Source organism: Protopterus annectens, chromosome 5.part1 (assembly GCF_019279795.1).
Source record: "Protopterus annectens isolate FY-2018-M chromosome 5.part1, PAN1.0, whole genome shotgun sequence".
Taxonomy (NCBI): Eukaryota; Metazoa; Chordata; order Ceratodontiformes; family Protopteridae; genus Protopterus; species Protopterus annectens.
The window spans coordinates 69,528,794-69,548,452 of record NC_056736.1 but is presented as its reverse complement, the minus strand read 5'-3'; positions in this window follow the sequence as shown (position 1 = coordinate 69,548,452).

Below are 19,659 nucleotides of genomic sequence, written 5' to 3'. Positions count from 1 at the left end.
AAGTGTGTGTGTAGAGATTTTTTAAAAGCTGGAAGGTTAGCAGTGGTACAGATGGAGGGGGGAAGGGAGTTCCCATTGTGTGCCAGGGAAAAGGACAGCAGATTTTTCCCTGGCGAGATAAGAGGTTTGTACAGTTCTATCAGATTTTGGTTATTAGATCTTAGGGCTCTTTGTGGCATGTGCATTTTAAAGGTGGAGCTGAGTGAGGGACAGAGGGATGGATGGAATATGAGTTTTTGGGCAAAGCAGAGCTAAGTGAAGGCGAGATAGTTAGGAAGCTCAAGCCAGTTTAGTTTGTGGAGAGATACACAGTGGTGGGTAGATGCTTTGTGGCCAGTGGCAAATTTGGCAATTTTATTATAACATGAGGATAGTTTTGTTTTAAGGGATGATTGAAGGTTTGTTTGAAAAGAGGAGCCCCATATAGAAGTGAAGGAATGAGGAATGTTGTAGCAAGAGTATGTTTAGTAGATGTGAAGAGGAATTTATTATGTCGATAAAGCATGCCAAGTTTATAATGTTTTTTTTTTATGTTTAGTAGTAGATGGCTATTGAATTTGAGCTGGTCATCTATCAGGACCCCTAACAGTTTGCTTTCAGATACTAGTTCAAGAGGGGTGTTGTTTTGGCTGATAATAGAGAGTAGATTTTTGTTAATGGTTGTGTTTTTAGAGGGGGTAAATACCATAAGCTTGGTTTTAGATGCATTGAGTGCTAGATGATTGTTTTTCATCCATTGTTCTGTGGTAGAGAAGGCCTCTTGGGTTAATTTTAAGAGAGTGGGAATGGATGTGGCTGTGCAGATGATTGTAGAGTCATCTGCATATTGAACAAGTTTGGCGTGGGGAATTGAGTGGGAGAAGTAATTTATGAATATATTGAAGAGGAGAGGACCCAAGATGGAACCTTGGGGGATACCAGTGGGTGTATTTAGAAAGGAGGAGATGGCTGTTTTCCATTTGACAGCTTGTTGCCTATGGGAGAGATAGTTGGTGAACCAATTGATAGTGGCAGGGGATAGGTTAAGGTTAGATAGCTTAGTAAGGAGAAGGCTGTGAGATATGGAATTGAAGGCTTTAGAAAGGTCAAGAAGGAGAGTGGATACAACAGAGCCAGAGTCTTGGGCAGTATTTACTGTTTCCAGGAAGGAAAGGAGGGCAGTCATGGTGCTGTGGCTGGGTCTGAAACCATGTTGTGTGGGGGTTAGTAAGTTATTACCTACCTTTAATTTGTCTATAAACTGGCTAAAATTTTCTAACTATTAAATCATTGCCATATAACTTTTTTAACTCTATTCTTAACCAGTGTTTTCATATTATGTTTCTTCTTCTTCTTCTTTGGCTTTTCCTGGTTAGGGGTCTCCACAGCCAATCACCTTCTGCTCATGATTGGCAGTGGAGATTTATGGTGTTGAGTTGCCACCCCGGGACCCAACCTTCCACAGAAGGCACACACATGCACACACTCATGCCTAGGGCCAATTTAGAGTGTCCAAACCACCTACAGCATGTCTTTGGAAGGAAACCAGAGCAGCCGGAGGAAACCCATGCCACCACAGGGAGGACATGCAGACTCCGCACAAAAGGCACCCTAGCCAAGGTTCGAACCAGAGAACCTCCTGCTGTGAGGTGGCAATGCTAACCGTTGCACCACCATGGCTGCCCAATGTTTTCATATTATGTTAATTTTGTATAAATATTTAAACTGGAGTTTTTTTTTTTTTTGTATTATTTTTAAAGACTGCTAAATTATTGTTTATTTTCAAATACTTTAGGGCTTTTCTTCACAGGCCTCCACTGAAAATAGGCTCCTATCTAGTCAGACTTTCCCGGTAATCAGATGTCCATAACTAAATAGATAAATATATTGCATATACTGAGAACAAGGTACAGACATTTTATACTGCTTTTTGTAACTCCTGCTTTATAGTGACTATGCACCCACTAATTTAAACTTTTACTTGTATGGTTATTTCTTTTAACTATTTTGTAAAAATGGGGAGTCTTCTTCCTTTGTACCTTTAACAATGTATAATTGTCTAAATAATGATTTCTTAATACTTTCTGTATCTGTCTTAGCTAATTCATTTTCCTAGTTTAATATATGAATAGAAGTACTACAATTTGAAAGAGATGCATATTGATATAAAAGTGTTTTGTATTTGTATTTTCTCTGCTTTTTATATTAGTGCTTTAACATACATATGTTGCTAAATGTCATCTTATATACCTTCCACAAATGGATCCAGTTATCATAAAATAGTATCATCAAGCTGTGCTGTAGCCATAAATTATTACATTTTTTTCCAGAATGCAGTATAAAAATACATATCAATTTAATGTTAAGTCCTTTTCCCTCCTTAATAAACACTGATCAGAAATATTCCAGCCCAAAGTAAATCAGTGTATAAAAATGAAAGAAGAGGAATATAAAAGATAATCAATGTCAGTAAATAAAAATCCTCTTTTGCAATTGTAGCCCATACTAGTTTAGAGAATTTTTTTACTTCCTGAAAAAAAAAAAAAAAAAAAATATATATATATATATATATATATATATATATATATATATATATAAAATATATACACACACACATATACATATGCATTTATATTGCTTTCTTTTATTCCATTAAATATAGCAATTAAAGATAGCCATTGAGATCTCCAACTAAAATAATATATATACTTCCTGTGACAAAGTGTTTAAGCAGTTGAAATCATTTTCTTTTTTTTTATCATGTGCATGTATTTTTATGACAGAAAAAGTTTTACTGAGATACTGACATTACAGTCATTTATAGTAGTATAGTAATTTTAAATATTTAAAATGTTCTAACTGAGCATGCTCATTTTGATTGGTCTAGTAGTGTGTGATGTCATTTTAGGAGGGCTATTTAAATGTGTTTGCAAAGAAATGGCTTTTTTCTGATGAAGTTCCATTTCAAATAAAACAGGAATGAAAGCACTAAATGTTGTTGTAGTAGTTTTTCATTCTAGTGGATGTGATAGAGCCTGTATGCAAAGTTTGCCATTCTAATTTTCTTTTCTTTATACTAGTAAAAACATATAGCATTATTAAATGAAGTACTCCACTTAGGAGGCTTAAGTCATTAATAAATAATTCCCCAATAGTCGTATCAGTAAGTCCAGCACACCAAGATGAGTTTTGAATAAAATCCCTATTCTACTGCACATTTGTTCCACAAGTCTAAATAATATCACAATTCTATAAAAGTTCTGCTTGCAACCCTTGACTGCCAGTATGCAGATATCTAATAGACATTTAATAACTGCATTCAATTTTTGATGATAAATAATAGAAGTAATATAACATACTTCATTGTAAGTTTTACATTTACACAATAAAAAGTTAAAGTATTTCTTGAATTTTTAACAGTGTTTTTAATGCCTTGACTTCTTTTCATTATCCTCTTTCCTTTTGGATTGTGCTTTATTTCATTATCTTCATTGGTACCCTCTTCTAAGCCATAATTATTATTTGGTATAACTTTATTATTTTCATCAGTCTGTTCAACATGACTTTGAATTATATCCCCCTTCATCACGATCTATGTGAATTTAATTTATTCCTATAACATCTGTTTGTTTTGCTTCAATATATTGTTACACAACATTCAGTTTAACTCCAACAGACATTATCATGATATCCCAAGTCTTTTAATAAAGCACAGTTGAATCAAAAGTGACCCATTTGTTTATATTTGGTACAAAAATCAGTACTTTTCCATGGAATGTCCTACTCATCCACATTGACTGCAGTTCTTTTTTTATGACACTTAATGTGTGACTGAAATCTCGATCCACAAAAAATGTCTTAGATTGACCTTTATAAATTACATATGCTCTTTATTCATTCATGGTTATTACACTAGGTATATGTACCAGCTTATCATTTTCAGATTTTAAAGAGACCCACAGTTCCCATGTCTCAATCCATAATTTTGTTTTATCATACACGTTTTAAATATCTATGACAGACTGACAAATAGTACAGGAAAAACAATCTCAATTGATTAACATTAATGTCTAATTTTAAACTGCTCAAGTAAATATAGTCTGACATTAAATGTGAACCCAGTAATATCATTAAAGGCCCAAGGTAAATATAACATTTTCAGATCACAATTTTCCAAAAAAGCATCATCAATGAAAATGTCTCAAAATTAATATCACAAAAGGTATCTATTCCATTATGTATGAATCCTTAAAAACCAGAAAACAAAATATCCAAAGGAATAAGACAATTGTCCCAAACATCATACAGATTTATAGTCTGTCCATTGTTCATTGTAATTCACACCATGGACAAATTGTTTGAATGTTGGACTATTGGTATACAATCAAATATATGCAGTCAAATAGTTAAGACAATTTGCTTTTAAGATCAGTGTGCCATAACAGCAGTTAGACATTTACCTTTTATTGTCTCTATACTGGTGAACTGTTTAATATGTAAAAAAAATACTCCTTTATAAACAGGAGAAGAGAGTCTATACCAAGCAATTAGATTATCTAGGGAACAAGGTATGAAATTGTTTTCTTTTAAGTGTAAAGAGATTGTCAGGAGTAGGCATCTAACAATTTGTTGCAGCAGATGTAATTTCATCTGCATGATGCAGGGGTTCATCTGTCATAAACATCAACTGAGCTATGAGCTGGAAATCCAGATATAATGTACTATATGTCACTGACAGCCTTTTCAAATGACAATGTTGTTGTTGTTGTTGTGTCTTTCGGCTTTTCCTGGTTAGGGGTCGCCACAGTGGAACTTTGGTCCGCTAATGATTGGCAGTAGATTTTTACGTGCCGAGTTGCCGGCCCTGACGCACAACCTTCAACGAAGGTATGCCCATTCACGCATGTCTCCACACAGAAGACGCTCTAGCTGCGAATCGAACAGAACAACATCTTACTTTGAGGCGACAACGCTACCGCAGCACCATGAAATGAAATTAATTTCCAAAAATATAAGTGAACAGTGCAAAATACTGGAACCTTATCCACCCTACAAAAAATCAATTTAAAATTAAATACTGCATTAGGAAGTTATCAGAAATGAAAAGCTGCAAAGCAGCGAGCTTCTTTTCCAGCCATAAAATTGAAATGCAAAAACACCAAAACAAAGAATGTCATTTGAAAGCTGGTCCAAGCATTCAGCCAAATCCTGCAAAGAAAGAAAGAGATCAACAGCACTGTTTCACCAATAATCATCATGCCTGACATCTGTTACTGCAAGATGACACAGAGATGAAGTGCTTGCTCAACACAAGCACTTAATGTTTTGCACATGTTCATGAGGCAGTTGAAAACGGGACATCTGGCATTAAATCACGACTTAAGTGATCGTTACAACTATATCTTCAGTAATTATACTAATATAATGAATCCCACACCTAAAGTGTTTTAAAGTAATTTGGGCAAAAGAAGAATCCATGTTAATTTACCTAAGTGTAGTACATGGAGTGATATGCTTGTGCTCCAAAAATTGTCAAGCTATGAACTTGGAGAAGAGTATAAAACATGGCCACTACAAACAGCTGCAATAACCTCAAATGGCTCCAAATGATGTAATACACTTTTGGCTGCCACACTTGTTATTTTGTTCATTTATTTTTTTGTTTATATATTTTTTTATTTTTGTGAAACCACGCAAAGTGCATTATAGCCTTTAAAGGTTTTACATAATTAAATACATTTCATTTCTGTTTGCTCTTCTACGTGTGTTATAACAACTACAGCTGTAAAATATTTCCCAATCCTGCAGTTTATCTCTCACTCTCTCTCTCTCTGTCTTGTACTACATTGGAACAGCTAAAGGTCCTTGCACTACAATGACGTGTGTGTGTGTCACTGCTATTCTAACTGTAATGAGTAGTGTGTGGAGCAGATAAAGTTCCACATACTGCAAAGCATTATGATCTTGTCTCTGATCATGCAACTAGTTATACATTCTCATAATAATTGTCAGGATTCATCTCTTAATATTTGCTTTACTTCACTACTGAGGTAGATTTCTTGATATATATTTCTCAAACTAATAACTTTGTAATGATTAGATACAGAATCATAATCCTCCATTTTGTGAAAGACCTTTTTATAATATTACTAGAAGTGAAAGATCAGTTTTAAACCAGCTTTGTAAAGATAAATCAAATGTTTTATGATGGCAGACAATGGCAGGGATTTTATTTTTACAGAAACAGCTAAGTATAATGATAAATTGTCATGTTAAAGAGTATTATCAAACAGTTGAACTTATTAAGGCATATAGAATGATTAATATTATTTTATTATTACTGTGGCACAGTGGTTACAGTTGTCACCTCATAGCAAGAGATTCTCCAGTTCGATTCTTGGCTGGAGTGACTTCTGTGCAGAGTCTGTATGTGCTCCCTGCATTCACATGGGTTTCCTTTGGATACTGCGGTTTCCTCTCACATTCCAAAGACATACATCTGGAGTATTTCTGCCTGGACCTCTGCTGAAAATAGGCTCTGTCTTAGTTGGACTTTCCCGGTCAACAAAAGTTAAATAAAAATCAAAAATAAAATGATTTATGGACACATATTCATACGATTCATGCACACGCATCACACATGAATGCACACATGATGCAGGCATGCATGCATGCAGAGACATACATGCACACACACCACACAATGCAGGCAAAGGCATAATGATAATAATGATAATGGTAATAAAATGTCAGGCTGAAGGTTACTGACATGTGTGCAGTCCAATATATATATTGAGGACTGGTAGTATTGTCATATATACAAATGTGTAAAGACCATAATGCAGTTATGCGCACTTCTAAACTGCAGTCTATAATCTTGTGTACCTGCCTCATCACATTGATCTTCACTATTTCTGTCAACCTTCTGTATGCTATACTGTACTGCTTTGTATCCATATATTAGCTAGGATTGGCACATGTGACTACAGTTAGTAAGTAAAGCACATTGTACTTCAGTGCTTGCATTATAATCTGTGCTGGTTACATTTTTTAATCATTCTGCTCATCTTCCGAGTGGTTGGCTGCTGAGATTCACCTGCATAAATCAACTGACAAAAGCTGATTTAAGTATACTTTTCTCTGCACTTATTTAAGATTATTAGATATTTGTAGATAATTGTTTCACTTGAATACTGTACTCCCTGTCTAGCTGCAGTTAGTCTACCACCCCCCTCCCTGTTCTTGTTGTGGTATTAATCTTGGTGGCTTTGGAATTACCCACCCCTGCTATAAATCTGTTTTTGGACACTCTTACTGGGCCCATCTCATTTGCTCACAAAACTGAGTACAGTGAGATCATATTTTGATTTCAGACACTCCTACCCGTCCCATCTCCTCTGCTGTGTACAGAGAGAGCACTTGGGGAGGACATCCCCTATAGCATTTTAATCTGCTCTGTTCCCTCCCTCTCCACAAAAAAAAAAAATCACTTATACTTTCTTGAGCTGCTCTTACATAACTGTCTTCTACCTTAATTTGCTGCTCTGTGTGCTTTTAAGTGTTCAAGTGCTCTTATTTGATTTTTCATAAACTTGTTTTTGTCATTTTTAACTTATCTGCATTTATTTAAACTGTATTTGCCTTAATAGTGCTACACACTCACGTGTGCTAGCTTGTACTGCATTTAAAGTGTTTTTGCTACTGTCATTAGTTCATTCTTTCTAATAGAGAGAGAACTTTTTGAGAAAGCCAACCCACTTAACTAAAGAAAAGTATATATATATATATATATATATATATATATATATATATATATATATATATATATATATATACATTCCAAGCTTTTTTTCTGTAAGTAGTCTAGTCCAGATACAGATTTAGTGTATCCAGGACTATTTGTAAGCTTTTGTACCCTCAAGCCTTTCTGTGTTGGAGGGAAGCCTTCTAGCTTATCAGTGAGAGTGCTAAGCACTAGACAGCCTATCTACCACAAGAGTGGTTTCTTGCCCAGAAATTGTAGTTTATTGGCCATTTGGGCAGTTTTTCCATCTCATTCAACTTTCTGGTTTTAAAAGCCTGTGTTTGCACTTGTTTCCCACCTTCCCTGTAACTAGTTTAGTCCAGATACAGATTTGTTGTATCCAGGACTGTTTGTAAGCTTCTGTGCCCCCAAGCCTTTCTGTTTTGGATGGAAGCCTTCTAGCTTATCAGTGGGAGTGCTAAGCACTAGGTAGCCTATCTACAACAAGATCCAGATACAGATTCTTAGTTTTAGCACTTGAATTTGCTTATTCGTGCTCAGCACTTGTTCAGAACGTGTTGTAAGCACTAAATATGCTACAAATTACTACAGCACTCAACCTTCCTCATTACCTAGAGGAAAACAATTTTTGTACTTACTTTCCTCACTTGCATAGAGAAAAAACAGCTCTTGTACTCACTTCACTTGTCTAGAGGAAAATATTTTTTTATTCAGGCATGTCCAAGGATTAACTCCCAGTGTTCTCTCTTGTCTATCTCATGAATCTGGGCATCTTGGGGCAATGTAACAATTGCCTCATGTACACATACAACCCTCTCCTCCTACTACCCAACACTGCAACCTGTGAGAGATGCACTTATCTAGCCAAACTGGAAGTAAAGCTCTCTCCAACCAAGACTGAACTTGACAGTCAAAAAAGGAAGGTAAACACTTACACCACACCACACTCATCACATAGTCCCACTAAATCTACACCACCAAAATCCACACAGAGGAACACAAAAACATTTGCTGAGGCTTTCAATAATAATCTTCTCAAGCAACAGAGACCTCCAAAGCGGAAACAGAAGCAACCTTCTCCCACCAACACAACCCAAATGACACATAGCCCACAGACTCAGTGTGCCACTCAATCACAGCCTATAAGGCAAAACAATGTACCCAACACACTAGTAATAGATAACTCTATAGTCAGGTACAGTGATGTCCCACTCACCAGGCTAAACAAGGAGAAGGTTACTGTCAGCTGCCTGTCGGGTGCCAAGATCTGCCACATAACCCACGCACTCAGGTCGCTCCACAACAAGTACAAATATGACTCTGTGATTGTCCATGTTGGTGTGAACGACCTGAGACATACCTCCCTGGACTACATGAAAAGAGACATGGAAGAGCTCTCCAAACTTGTAGCCCAGGCAGGTATCACCCTAGCCCTGAGTAGAATCCTGCCATCACCCAGAATGATACTGCAGTACAAGGGCAAACTGAATGACTTCAACAATTGGCTAAGCTTCTGGTGTCATTCTAAGGGGATCCAGTATCTGTCTGTTTGGGACAACATGGTCAACAGACCACGATGCTTTGCCAGAGATGGCCTGCACCTGTCACCCCTTGGATTACGGATACTGGTGTGGCTCTTGCCGCCTCTATAGTGCCTGTTTTAGGCAAGGTTCAAATGACAAATTCACCACCATAACAGGAACAGGCAAGCAAAATCTGAGGATAATACTACTCAATGCTAGAAGTCTAAATCTCAAAATGTACTCACTCGAGGCACTCCTTAAAATGGAGAACATTGATATCTGCGCAGTGACTGAGACCTGGCTCAAGGCTCCAGAGAGCACCCCTGAATTACCAGACTATAAGTCATACCACACTTTTTGGCCATCTAACCCGGACCGGAACACCAAAGGTGGAGGTGTGTCCATATTCATTAAGGATATCCACACCTCCAGGCTAGTTGCTCAGCATAATGCATCCGAGGTTATCCAAGTGCAGCAAACTCTGGGCAAAACTGCAATCCAAATTGTAGCTTGCTACAGATCCCCCAACATGCCCCAGGATTCCCACTCTTCTTTTCTTGATGTACTGGAAAATATTAGGGTTCAACCAAATACCCAAATATTGGGCGATTTAAATTACCCCACCATTAACTGTGACAACTACTCATGTACCAACTCCTTCGCTCAGTGCTTTCTGGAATTCATAAATTCCAATGCCCTGGATCAACTTATCTAAACACCCACCAGGGACAAAAATATCCTAGACCTAGTCATTACCAACATGAGTGATCGGTGTTCAACACCTGAAGTCAACTCCTCGTTGTTCAGATACAACCATAAGCTAATCACCCTAGATATCCACATCCCACCCCCACCCCCCATTAAGGAAACCATGGTAAAAAATGTCTCTAAAGCCAACTTCATGCTTCTTAAGACAGAAGTGGCGATCTTCATGACATCCATGCAGATGGACAATATAGTAACGACTGCTAAAGCCTACACAAATGCACTCTATAAGCACTTACACAAGTGCATGGATCAAGCTATCCCAAACAGAACCAATATGCTATCCTCCAAAAAAAGGAAGCCAATCTGGTTGCCCCCTGCCATAAACAAACTCTACAACAGAAGGAAGAAACTGTTGCAAAAGAGAGTAAAATCCCATGAGTGGAGGAGCTCCCTGGTCAGCCTCAGTAAGAAGCTGAGATCCCTTATAAGATCCTCCAAAGCTAGCTATGAAAACAAAATTGCCACTAATTCCAAGGACAACCACAAAGCATTCTATAGCTATGTCAAGAATCTCAATGGCAGCATCCAGATCTGCTCTGAGTTACAGCACAATGGCACAAAAATTACAGAACCAACTGATAGTGTCAACATCCTGGCAAACAGGTTCAGTGCTAACTTTACACCCATCTCACACCCTAAAGGGCCCATATCTATACAGGAAGAATGCAGAGTCCCTGTAATCACAACTACACAGGTAAAAGCAGCACTCTCTAAAGCCAAAAACACAGCATCCATGGGACCGGACAACATCCCAGGCTGCATTTTACACGAACTTCAGAACAAACTGGCTCCCCACCTAAGCACCATGTTCAGTCATAGCCTCACATCAGGCTTTGTGCCCACTGAATGGCGCACAGCAACAATTATCCCACTCCACAAAGGAGGAGCCACCACTGATCCTGGGAACTATCGCCCTATTAGCCTGATGAGCCTGGTCTGCAAGGCCATGGAATGTATCATCATGGAATTCATAAACAAAGACATTGGTAACCTCCAAACTCTGGACCCCACCCAGTTTGGGTTTGTGAAAGGCAGATCATGCCTCCTGAACCCGGTCAACTTCTTTGAGGCAGTCACCAAAGCCGTAGATGAGGGTAAGGTGGTTCACACAGCCTATCTTGACCTCGCCAAGGCTTTCAACACCATCTCCCATTATAGAATTATAGCTAAACTCACTAAACTAGGTATAAATCCCTATGTCACAAGATGGTTTGCCAACTGGCTCACTGACAGAACCCACACTGTCAAAGTTACAGACTCCAAATCTGACTTTAAACCAGAGACAAGTGGAGTACCACAAGGTTCAGTCCTGGGACTTCTCCTGTTTGGTATCTACTTCTCTGAAGTACAGGCTAACACAAAAGGCCTCTGGCTAATGAAGTTCACAGATGACTGCAAACTAGGAGCTATAGTCGAGTCCACAAATGATTTGGACATCCTCACTGAGACAGATGCCTGATGTCAGAGCCAAGGCCTCAAGCTCAATGCCAAAAGTGCATTGTTATCCCCTTTGGTAAAAACTCTGTACCCATGAACTACCACATAGGCAGCAGTCTTCTTAATGCCAAATGTGTGGTAAGAGACCTTGGGACCCAGGTGGACAGTAGTCTCTCCTTTGATAATCACATTGCCACAGTAGTCAGGAAATCCTTTCACGTGGCACACCTCATCACAAAAGTGTTCTCATCCAGGAAAAAAAGAGGTCATTGTTCCCCTCTACTTGACACTCATTAGACCCATTATAGAGTACAATGTCCCTTTTGGAATGTACCTCACAAGACATCTGCATCATCTGGAAAGACCACAGAAGTACCTCACGAAGAAGATTACTGGCCTCAAACAAATGCCCTACACTGACCATCTCAAAAAACTCCAGCTTTACTCTCTAGCATATTGCCTACAACAAGGTGATCTCTGCCTAACATATAAAGCTATGTCAAACCCAGAGCTGTTGGACATGCTACACCTAAAGAAATCCCAATTCCTCCTAGCTACACACTCTAGGGACCTAAACCTTGTCACCACAATAAACAGGACATGTGGAGGGATAGATTCCTGCCCCAGAGACTTCCCATAATCTGGAGCAAGCTACCCATTTATGTCAAGCAAAGTTCCTCATTAACACTCTTCAAGAAAAATCTTGATGAGTGGATGGGAACTAGGAAATACACCCCGGGAATCACTTCTATGGCTCTGCTTGACAGGGGCACAGGAAATTAACTTTCTTAGGTTGGTGTAAGCGAGGGAACTTTGTTGGCTAGGCTTACTTAGGTACTTGGGCCTATAGTCTAGTACCTACCTATGAACCTACGAACCTATGCTGTGCACCATTCCATTAATGTTTTTTAAACCTACTCCAAGCCCTTTGTGTGTTGCTCTTGTGCAGGTTGCACAGTGCAATTATCAACATCCTTTAACATATGATTTTGGTAAGGCAGGAGCACAGTGCTGCACTGTGGTGCATCCTACCAATAATGTATACTCCCCATGAGTGCTTTACAGCCTCATGGAATAGCAGGCATATAGTATAGCCTGATCTGAGCTCTGTCATACAAAAAGAGAAAATACATCTTTATAATACTCTAGTAATGTGTGCAATGCAACAATGCTGTGCAGATATGATATTGAGTTAAGTGACCCATTAGAATATTATGTACAATGTATTTAGTACACAGTATTGCCACAATCTGTCTGCAATGTCCAGCTGTTAGGGCATTATTGGAATGAATGGTGTACAGCTCAGCTGTCTTTGCATTACTCATGCAACTTAGTATGCTCTGCAGTTTGCTCTTATATTATTACGGTACTCAAACTGATATTTGCCTTTTTCTGAACTCTGCTCTGTCATCTTAATGGATCTTGTACCTCCACACTTTGACTTGGATTCATAAATAGTTAGAATATTGCACTATGATCATAGCAGGTGTAGTGGTCCTGTGTAGGATATAAGTGATTCAAAGATAGAAATATTGTTGCTGCACAGTGGTTAAAATAGTGCAGTATGCTAATGAGGTTATAATGACATGTAAATTATGAACTTCGTGCAACTGAGTCACATGTGTTATGCAAATGAAAGAAGAAAAAATGACGGGCTGATTCAAAACATAAATGTGGCACTGCATGGTGTCACCTATCCAGTCTGAATACCAAGATTCTTCTCCTTCTTTAGTTCTCCTTCTTTATTTCTGTTACTCCAGTTGTGTAGAACAAGCAGTCCTTATATCTTGTTCTGTCTGTACTGATGTGTACAATCAGGTCACCCATTATCAACACCAATTCATGTTGCCCTGCTTTATCTATTAGGTCCTGCAACTGCTGTATTTTCACTCTTTACACTCTTTTTATCAGTATCACAACCCTGCAGTGGGGCATAGGCTGAGATCATGAACCATGCCTTACCCTTACACTGGAGTCTGATTGCCATACATCATGTTACTAATTCTGATGACATCCATCATTGTCTTCTGAAGCCTCACCCTCACCACAATTCCCATCCTATTTCTAGTCCATCCTCCTCCTGAGTAGTAAATTCATGATTCCAAGTCAAGTGACTTTGCTGCACTGCCCTTCCATCTTGTATCCTGGATACACAGGATGTCCAGCCTCCTCCTATCGTCATCAAGCTACATTTCATTGAGTGTAGCAGTTCTTAGTTTTCACTCAACACAGATGGACAACTGGACATGGTTGGCCAATAGGTTATTGGATACATACTAGCCAATAAGGGCACATACACCCATCCCACTGTTAGCATGCATTCCTGGTAGGTAGGAGTAGGCTGGGACCACAACCCACCCATTCGGTGACATTAGTGAACCTGTCTGACTTACCTAGAGCCATATTTTACACCATTGAGTGTCTATCCCTGCCATGGCATGCTGTCTTTGATGTGAGTTCTCCTATCTTGAGGAAATTGGACACTACGGAAGATGCCCAAAACAGTTGAATTATACAACTCTTCCCCCTAGAGGTCACCATCTCTAGTCTGTGCTTCTGTGCACAACTCCATTCCTATTAAGTTTGAGGCAAAAACACTCAGCAAGTTTTTAGAAGGTGGTGGGAACACAACAGCATCACAGCAAAAGCTTATAAACCCAATACAGATAGTTGCCAGAGGTGAAGCTTGAACCTTGTACCAGTTGCTGAGGAGGTGAAGACTTAACTATTATGCCAAGGGGTCTCTTTTACCAATTCCCTAAAGTGAACAAGTCATTAATAAATTATAACAAAAGCTTGAAAAAATTATTGAATACATTAAAACACTTCACTCACTGTATCCAAAAACGACATTGATAATTACATGGGTAAAAATTGTCAAAGCAAATTTAGAAAGTAAATAGGTTCTTGAAGGCCAACAGGTTTTAAGGTTGACTGTGTAAGCTACTGCTCAGCTTCCAGCTGCAGTAAAAAAAAAAAAACTTTTCTCAACAAGTAATAGCAATTTACCGGATAATGATAAATGCCTGCACTTTATTTCCTAATGGAAAAATAATTCATAGTGTGTGATCCATGTTATGAAACATTTCCATTTTAAAATGCAGGTAATTAGTTTCTTAATGCTATACTAATTATTCTAACAAAAAATGTATTACCAAAACAAATACACCATCAATTAATAACAGTTTCATGAACCATCAGTTTATATGTTGGGTAAACTAAAGTGGAACTCATTTTTCAGTACTGATCTTATGAAGAAAGTTTGCCTGAAAATCAATGTTCAAAATATGATACAATTCTGATCTTCATAAACAGCAAAAAAAGTGGTCAATTAGTACACTGAATACTATTACTTAGAGGTATAAAAACCTCATAGTTTCTAAATCTAGTCTGTTGTGGGGGCAGAGCTTTGCATTACCCAGCTGAGTACTTAATTGTTAGTTGCAAATTATGGCTTATATTAATTAATGTATTGTGGAATGCTGGTTTCAGTCAGCTGGTTTCAGTGAACTTGTTATTGATGAAATATGTTGTCTGAAATCATTATATAACCATAAAATAGGTTACAAGAGACTCAACACACATCTGCATTATCAAAATAGGTATTACACATAGATCTTCTGTTAATACTATAGCAAAATATGGTGAAATGCAATAGTCTTACACTGATTCAAACATTAATACAGAAAAATAGAATTTGTCCACAGATAAGGTCTGTTTTGTTTGTGTAGTCATCCAGTTAATTTCCTGTAGATGAGTAGCAATTTCTTCTTAGTCAATATCCTCCTTATTTCTGCATCTCAGTAAACTGCATTATATTGTTGCATGCATTTTTGAATATCACCACCATTTTTGATACCTCAACTTCATGTGAAGTTCCATGTCATGAAAGTACATTCCTATCAATGAAGAAATATACATCCGTATGTGAAAAGAAACATTTTTATGTCACCTTGTAACAATCCTATTATACTGAAATTATGCCCAAGGCATCCAGCTCTGTGGCTTAGAGGGATAATGCCATGATTATGCCCCAGAATATTTACATTTGACTAGTGATTTAGGTCATAGAAGAGCTGGAGGAAGTGAAACGGATAATTCTGTCTTGTCCACCTTGGACAGAATGTGTAACAGTCAGGTGTTTGGTCTCATAATTCATGCCACTGCTGCCTATTAATGCTTGAGGAAACTGACCTTAAGAGCATCTAACAAGTGTGCACTGCTACCTCAGCCTTTGTCCATTATTCATTGCTCACCACACCCAAATAAGATTTACACTGAACAACTGAATATTAGAGTGAAACACTGGCTTCCTAGGAATTACTTCACCAGACTCTCAGTTCAGGGCCTTTTAGTGCAGTCTTATTGCTATTAAGACTTCCTTTTAGGTCAGTCTTACTAGCAGCAACTAAAACTTGGTAAAACTATTTCTCTTACACAGTTTTATGATATGCATTGTCACCAACCATACATATCTGATACGCCTAAGGTTTCAATTACTAAAGAGTTTAAAATGACCCACCTGCAACACATTAACATTGCAAAACGGCCACTCTCTGAAAATGTGTAGGAGATATTCCTGTGATAAACAAATTAAGACAATAAGGAAACTCTGGTAATTAAGCTATACTGACAGTTAATGTTGCACCAATTTTTGTAATTACTCTTGCATGCATAAATAAGCAACCGACCACAGTCAAACATCTTGTAAATTAAATAACAATATTCAAGAAATAAATAAAACTAGTAATATACATTTAAAGCTAAGCATACAATCAGAGTCACAAGAAGTATGATAAAAAAATGTTTCAGAAAAATATATCTGGCCATATTACTATTGCTAACTGATAACTTGCTGTAATCTATCCGCCACTTAATTTTTATAATAATTTAACTGTTGTTGAACACTAGCAGGCAGAAATTCTGTACATGAGTTGAATGCTTTTATCAGCAAGCTTTCTCTTTTCAGCTCATAAAGTCTACAGTGAACTTTAGGAGGTATGTCAAGACTCCAGCCGACAGCAATTGCCTCGAGTCTTGGAACAGGCACACTGATTGAAAGTGGTTCAGAGGACTGTGTTGGAGCAAAGCAACAAAGATAGTTATTCAATCAATACTCTGTTGTAAGTTCTCCCTCTGTGGTCAGCAAAACATGTTAGATTCTCCCATTTTCTATAGGATTCACATCTTTATATGTAAGCATCCTGTCTACAATGTCACTCAGTACTTCATTTATGGCAACATGGCCCTTGACAGAAAATTAAGTTTTATGAAAAAGAAAAAACTATGCTCTAAGTTTGTCTGTTTGAAACTACTTTTATTGTCAAAGCTCTAATACATTTACAGAAAAAAAGAATAATAGCAGCATGATTCTTATGCAGGTTTACACATTTTTATTATTTTGTCTGCATCTTAAATGGAAAAAAATTACAGATTTATACAGATATTACATTGTTTTCCTTCTAAAAAAAATTACTTTACATTCATACATCTTTTCTTCAGAAGGAACTATAACTGCCCCTAAGCAGACCATTACCCACACTTGCAATAGGGAAGGTAACACCAGAAGTGGAATATACATACTATACGTGTCACATTGAAAAAAGGCTTTTTAAGGGCAAAACCATGGTTTTCTCTTGCTGGTCTTTGAAATTAAAGGAGTACTACATTTGTTGAGCGCTGGAAGCATTTTTTTGGAAGTTTTATATAATATATATATATATATATATATATATATATATATATATATATATATATATATATATATATATATATATATATATATATATATATATATATATATAGATTCACTATACAATCTCAAAATACTGAAATATCAAATTTTAGTAGCTCAATACAGTATAGTCGAAAGTGCAGTTACACAAAACTGCACTATATCAAATGCAGAAATGTCAAATCTGCTGTTGTGTCGCTTTCATGATGTAGTGCAGTGTGTGGATTTAGCTGGGGATTCAAGTAAGTGATGTTTTCGTAAGGGTATTAGGTAAGGATTTTAGTGTGTATGAATGTGTGTAGTGGTGGGTTTTATGTGTTTGTGTGTTTAGTGCGACCTCGGAGTTAGTATATATGTAAGTAGCGGGGGTGTGGGGTGTAGGTAGGGTAAGTGTGTTTGTATCTTATGTTGTGTTTGTGTGTGTTGTTTTGTTTCTTGTAGTGTAGTTATTTAGTTGTATTTTGTTTGTTTGTGTGATGGTGTGCATATGTGTATGGATGCAATTTTGATTTTCGCAGTTGTGGGTTTTCAGTTATGTGGATTTTCGGCTATACAATCTCAAGATACTGAAATTCGATATTTCAGCATTTCGAGATTGTATATATATATATATATATATATATATATATATATATATATATATATACATATATATATATATATATATATGTGTATATATTAACATTTTATCAAGACTACCCTGCGGTGGTGGTGCTGCGGTAGCGCGGTCACCTGACAGTAAAACGTTGCCCCGTTCGATTCTCAGTTAGAGCATCTTCTGTCTGGAGACATGCGTGAATGGGCGTACCTTCGTTGAAGGTTGTGCATCAGGGCTGGCAACTCGGCACGTTAAAATCTACTGCCAATCGTTAGCGGACCGGAGTTCCTCTGTGGCGACCCCCTAACCGGGAAAAGCCGAAAGACACAACAACAACATTTTATCAAGACTATGTAAATTAAAATCATATCATGCTTTTTACTTGAGTGGAAGCCTATACAAATAGAATAATCAGGTGAAAAGTGAATAGAAATAGCTAGAATATTATAATATATAGAAAATTAAAAATTGTTTCTAATATTAACTAAATAATAAGATGATATGACAAAATTTTTTAATTTGTTGTCAATCACATCCCTTTAATGCTTATGCTATCAATTATGGAGAGTGTATCATGGGAAATATGATGTGTACAGCACAGAATCAGTGCACACAGAAATGCAGGAGCATCCCTTCTCTACTACAGAAATGTGCAGCACAACATATCTCAGGTGTTAGCAGGTCTAACATACTGTAGCTGTGATACGGAGGCTTATGGGACATGGTGGCATATAATTTAGCCATGTCAGAGGTTCTACATACAAACTGGATTTGCAGGGGTTATTGAAAAATTGCTTAATGAATCAGTAGTTACTATTAAATTAATGATGCTTCTAGGACATATATAACTGATGTAGGTGACAAAAAAGTGAAGAAGCAGTAGCAAATTTGATGAGGTCAGTTGCTAAGAAAGCATTAACTAAAAAGTGTAAATTGAAGACCGAAACTTCTGTTTCAGACATAATAGATATTGATGGGATGGAGAAGAGATGTAGAACTGCAAAGAAAATTTAATGGAGTAAGTCTGTATTTAGGTGGTTGCTGTGGTGTATATATAAACAATCCCTGTAGTGGAATTTGGAGTTGCTGCAGTTTTTTTTCATTAGAATAAAAATCTGTTATATGATCAAATGTGTATAACTCCTATCAACCAAATAGCAGACTATGCAAAGACTAAGCCTTCTGAGTATATCAAATGGTAGTGTTTGCCAGTTTGATGGGCAATGTTCACTCAATGCTATATGACATGGGATATTAACAGATAATAATCATGGCATTATTTTTATTTTCATATTGCATTTAAAGTTTGTAAGCACATTATGCCTGTCATTTTCTAAATGTGCACAATCAATCCATTCTCAGATGAATATTCTAAATTTCTCTTTAGATGAACCCATTAGATCATTTATTAGAGTTTTGCACATATGCCCGCCCTCATCATTAAATCTCTTTAACCCTCACCTAACATGTATTGTAACTATGCCAAAAAATTCACCTAAATTGATGAATGAAACATTAATTGGCTGAAAGCTCTTCACCTAAATTACTCCTACCAAGGAATCTCTTCCTAAAATGACTACCAAAAGAGACTTACAGCAAGTAGTCAATCTAGTACAGAAAACTCCTTCTTAAGACAGACTAATTCCAAAACAAAATGGAATTGATTCAGGGCAAATGCACAACACAGGATATGGACACCACAGTTACTGGCCTGGAGGAAAGAATGAAAGAGGAAGAGTCCAATACTAACTTTCTAGAGAACAGTGAAAATAAAAACAATTTGACAATATTTGGAGACTGAGAAAACAGAAGGAAATGACGCTGCTACTTTTTTGACAATTTGGCTACCACAAAT